Raw genomic sequence first — 5,720 nt, forward strand, 5'->3', positions numbered from 1 at the left:
CCAGTGCTTTTCCCAATCAAACTCTGCAAAGAAATAGGCCAATAAGAGATATAGACTTCAGAAGGCAAAATAATAGCCCCCAAAAATCCACTGTAACAATGACAGCAGGCATGAAAAAGAGAAATGAAACAAGAACTGGTCTGAAGCTAGAGTGCAGAGACTGCATTTTCTTCACTTAATAGTAGCCGCAGGGCTTAGCATAATGCCTAGCACATAGCAGGGACCCATCAAATATTTGTTGAAAATATTTTTCAGCAATGGTATAGCTGCGGGTTACTGGGAGGTATATTTCTATCCCCAAATATGCTGGGGTAGAAAAAATGTTGAGAACCACTGGGTTAGTGGCAACTCCCCAAAAGAGGAACGGTTAAGACTGAGTGGCAGTGGCAGCCTTGCTATCGTCTGAGCTGGTGTGACCAAAAAGAAGTTCATTATGAATCCCAATCAGAGTAGGGGTCATGAGGAAGAGCCCTATCAGAAGCCAAGGTATGACCGATCCATCCAGATCCATGGATCGGGTCCTAGGGACCTGGGAGAAGCCAAAACACCACCCGGTAGAAAACAGTGGCCATGCTGTCTGTGGGGCAAGCTGAATAAGTGATATCCATAACATATGTAGACTTTTTTTTGTAATCCAGCCTCTTACCTTTACCAAGACTTAGAAGGAACCTGTCCTGGGGTGTCTAGGATGTCGTGCAAGCCTCCCAAAGTATGGGATAACAAGGAGGGAGAGAAAGTTAACATTCCATAATAAAATCAGATAAAATTAATTGTAAGATTAGTGTACCAACAAATTAATCTGTGTTCTATTCAAAGTCATCAGTTCTCAACGGATGACCACAAGCACTGCAGGTATGGAAAGACTGCAATTTTTGTGGAGGGCTTATTTCCAAATATATGTTCAAATGGAAGGAGGCAAATTCTTATCAGCAGTAGCCTCTTTACCTTCCAGTCAAAAATATAGACACTATAGAGGTCGGTTGAGTGGCTCAGTTGGTTAAGAGCGTGAGCTCTGAGAAACAGGGTCACTGGTTCGATTTCCACATGGACCAGTGAGCTGTACCCGAGCTGAGCTGCTGCTGAGCTGCCAACAGGTGACAGGATGGTCCAGCTGGTGAGAGCATGTGCTCCCAACAAGGTTGCCGGTTCGACCCCCAAATGGGATGGTGGGCTACACCCATCCACAACTGAGGTTGAANTCCTGCATCCTGCTCTCCTTAATACTATGTAAAGGAGCATGATTGCCCTGGATGGTGCACAAATCTATTGAACAGTAAACTTTTTTATAACAGACTCTACAGTTTTATGAAAGAAGGATAAGTGGGTTTTAAGAGACTCATACAGAAATTATAAACCATACGTTTGTAAAGTTGACATGACAGTAAGAATTTTCCGAGGCACAGGAAGAAGAAAGAATTGTGGAGTAAAAACAAGTTAGTCACTGAAAGAGACTGCAGTGTCAATAATAAAAGCCGTCGGTAGTCCAGTGGCAGCAGTGACAGGGGAGCCAGGCAGGATAACAAGCTCAGAGTCTGGACATAAATTTCTGACTCACTCCATATTGCCTGGAGTCATTCTAAGACTCCTTTATGACAAAAAAGGGAAAACTGATCAAACATGGTAGGCAGATAAAAAGTTTAAGTGGCAGCAGGAGGAAAAAAGAAAAAAAAAAAGGAATAGAGGTGGCAAGAGAGGAGAAAACCTGAGAACAAAGGTGGCAGGAAGGGGGAAAGTAAGGTGTCAGGGGAAAAGAACCATCTCGACTTGTCTGAGGAAATAGGCTACATGAGGAGGGTTGCAGGAAGACAGAGGCAATTGATCATAAGTGGCAGCAGTTTTAGGTACAAAAGCTGTCATTATTAAGACAAATCTTTTCATAATCTCGTTTCTTATCAATTTCAGCATGAATCCATTCCCCGGGGATTATGTCTCAGCATTCAACAATAACTGCAGGCTCCCCCTTACCAAGAGGCAAAGATGGCCCTTAGGATACGGCACAGTTAGATAACAAGAGGGTTCTTGGGACAGACACGCAGTGCAGCACCCAGGAACAGCACAGAGAAGGTGAACATGTATTCTAAGTATTTGAATTGATACTTATCTGCCGCTAAAGATTCCTGGGGAAAAAAAGCTATATGAAAAATTTAAAGAGATATTGGGAAAGAGGTTTGCTAAGTAGGTGAATTGGTGTACTAAAGATGCATTGAATTAGAAAAGATGCTTCATGGCATTTTTCTGGGAAAAAAAAGTCTTGGAATTGAATATATAGATTAGTGCTTGCTTTGGCATTCAGTGGGTTTGCAAGCCTTTTTGTTGTTATAATACTAACATCCTAACATTCATAGAGCTTTGCAGGCTGAGAATGACTCATCAGGAATTTTCAGGCCCACCTGCAAAGCAGCCAGGGAGACTAACATTTGAAAAGTTGACCATGATCCTGTGTGCATCCCGATCAGTTAAATAAAGCACAGAGCCAAACAACAGTCAGTTTCCTTCCCTTAGGCACCAGAAGGTTACTAAGTCATTACTCACTCCACAAGGTGCTCATCTGCTTAGGTTGCAGTTCACTGTATGACTGACTACCTTCTTTTTTCCCTAGGTTCTGCAAATTGTCCTCTGCGTCACCTCTAGTTCTTCCCACGGTACTCTCTGCCTGCCTCTTTGACACACTCTCACCTCAAAAAATCACCTCATTACTTGCTATTTCTCTAGCCTTTCCAGCTTCTATTTCCCATTCCTCTCCCTTCGACCTAGTGTCCTTTCGAGATTATTTTTAAAAAGCTAACAATATTGCCACATCTCTTTGTTCTGTCTTGGACCTATTTCTTTCTTTACTCTTTCGCCCATCCTTTCACAAATATCGAATCATCACCCACCGTTTTCCAGATGCCATGTTGGGCATTCAGGATACCACAAGAAACAAGGCAGGCCACTTCTATGTCCTCATGATGTTTAAATTCTAGTTGAGAAGCCAGGCACCAACAGGAGATTAGTTAATAAAGTTGTAATGATGTTACTACAATGAAGAGGGGCAGAGTGCAAAGAGAGTATTTAACCATGGGAGCTGACCAGGCCACCAAAATCAAGGACAGTATCACTTCGGGGGGAAAAAAAAACAGAAGAAGGAAAGGGGTGAGAGAAAATCCATTTCTGGTGCCCAGGACCCCTTGACTAGAAGGCCTCAAGGCAGAAAGAAGCACGTATGTTTGAGGACTGGAAAGTATAGAGACGGCTTGAGAGGGAGCAGAGCAGAAGAGCTGGTGAGGCAGGCAGGGGTCAGAAAAGGAGAGCCTTGTAGGTGAAAGATTTGACTTTTTGTCTTTTATTCCAAGAGCAATGGGAAGTCATTGGAGGGTTTTAAGCATGGAGCGAAAAGGTCTGTTGTATGTTTTGAGAAAGATTATTCCTGTGACATGGAAAAGATGGATCTAAAGAAGACAAAAGGAGACCAGCCAGGAGGCCCCGGTGATAGCCCAGGGGCGAGATAATGGGTCCTAGCAGTGAGAATGAGTGGCATTGGGCGGGAGGGAGAGGTATTAATTACGGGGAGTAAAGACTGCTATAAATGCCCTTCGTGTTTATTGTATTGCAATAACATGAAGGTGTTCACTGTTCTCTGGACAGAAGTTTATTTTTCCACATTGCCTCTTCACTCCTGCTAGAAACCCATCCTGTCCAATTCCTCCTTTGCACATTCAGTGTTCTTCTGTCCTTTATTTTGTTCAGAAGTTCCTTGACCAAGAGAACCTTAGATATCTGTACATAGATTGGCATGTTTAGTAAGTCAGTATGTTTTCCAAACTACGAACACTGAGTCTACGATTTGCTTGGGTCATGATAAATTTCTGAGCTGAAAGGATCATGATACTAAAGTTATCAAGGAAATACATTGTCTACTGTCCTGCTGACAGGAGAACTAAGATTAGGAATCAGGTAATAATCATTATTAACGTCTGCTGAGTACTTAGAAATATGCCAGGTATTCTAGGCTGATAATCTAATTTAAACCTCACAGAACTCCTATGGGGTGGCTCCTGTAATTTATCTCCATTGTACAGGTGAGTAGACTGAGGCTTAGAAAAGCAAAGTAATTTGCCCAAAGGTACAAAGAGTGAATTATAGAGCCAGCAGCCTGACACTGTAACTAACTGCACAAGGGGAGGCTTTATCTTCNAGGAAGAGAGTCAAATGGAGCAGATCTGAACTCAGTTTGCATCAGAAGCCAAGATGTCCCCACCACTCCCACAGATTTAGGAGAGAGAAAAATAGAAGTTGTCATAAGCACTGAAATTTTGGGGTTGTCTATTATACTGTGTAATGGAGAAAACCTAACTGATACAAATGAGGAAAACATAGAAACACAATCTTTTTGTTTGTCTGTTTCTAAAAGTACTTCTACAAACTCTCCATTCTTTAACCATCTAGCTTCTCTTGAAAGAAGGTAGAAGAGAATAGGAATGCCATGAAAATTAAGGATATTGTCTTACGAGGATGTATGAGATAAAATGTAGAAGCTGAAATAGAAGAAATGGGTATACAAAAATGCATATAAATCCTGAGGAGCTACTGATATACTCAGAGAAGACTGGAAAAATTCTCTGTAAAGAGAAAGGCTTTAGCTTGCCTGAGAACCTGGGTAAGAAAAATCTCATTTTTTCTTAACAGTGCTGTCCTTGATGACGCCAAATCTTGACATAAGTTCTCTCATTCAGAAATGTTAATCAGTACTTATAGATGTTATGACTTTATAGAAGAGACTAGGCACTTAAAAGAGAAAAACACCACAACAGATACACTGCCAATAAAAAAGATCCACCTCAAGGGTGGACATGTTGTGAAAATGAAATGTACAGGGCTAGAATGGCTCATTGTAATGCCACCGGCTCAAGATCTTTCTATTTTGTTGCTCTACAATTCTCAGCACATAGCCCCCTCTTGAAGCTCTAAGATGCCTTCCTGATCTCCAACCATCACATCCATATTTAGAAAGCAAATAGAGAACAAGACAAAGAAGATCATGACCTTTCTCTGTAGAGTACTTCTCAGATGTTCCATGTTACATTTTAGCTTATGCCATTATCTACAGCTTAGATTACAGGTAGCTTTAAAGGAATTCACCCAGGTAAAAAAGAAATTGGTTTCTATTTTTAAAAAAGAAGGGTAGGGTGGATTTAGGGGACTGACCGGTAGTTCTTGCTACAATTTTTATTGTGTCAAGAGTGCAACATATAGACAAGAAACAGCACTCCTTCAACAGCCTGCCCTAAATCACTATGGCAAGCAAGACAAGAAATTTACAGAAATAAAACAATAGCATTTCATCTCCAGATTTAAACAAAACACTAATGACATCAACTCACAGAATCCCAGTATACATAAAACATAAACTAAAACATATATAAAAAAGGTGATATCTATTAATTTTCCTTTCTCCCTTCCTTTCTTCCTTGGTGCTGATTAAAATCCTCAATCTACTAATCTTTAACATGATCCAAAACATTTTACCAGTCAGATCAAAAAGGGTGGGTGGATTAACTGGATTAAGGCAAAGCTTTACACAGAAGGATCAAATGTAAAACATAGTGACTGTAGTTGATAACATTAAATGGTAAAATTGAAATTTGCTCAGAGAAAACAAATATTCTCACCGAAAAACAACAAACAAACAAACAAAAAGATAAATATGTGAGGCGATGGGTTTGTTAATTAACTAGATGGGA

At 40.7% G+C, this 5,720-nt stretch overlaps 1 protein-coding gene across 7 annotated transcripts in view; it reads right to left on the reverse strand.

Moving 5' to 3' along the window:
- Window positions 1-5,720, reverse strand: part of GRIP1 (glutamate receptor interacting protein 1) — a 397,622-nt gene that overhangs the window by 317,840 nt on the left and 74,062 nt on the right. The window lies entirely within an intron of this gene.

This window comes from Hipposideros armiger, unplaced genomic scaffold (genome assembly GCF_001890085.2).
Source record: "Hipposideros armiger isolate ML-2016 unplaced genomic scaffold, ASM189008v1 scaffold_51, whole genome shotgun sequence".
NCBI lineage: Eukaryota > Metazoa > Chordata > Mammalia > Chiroptera > Hipposideridae > Hipposideros > Hipposideros armiger.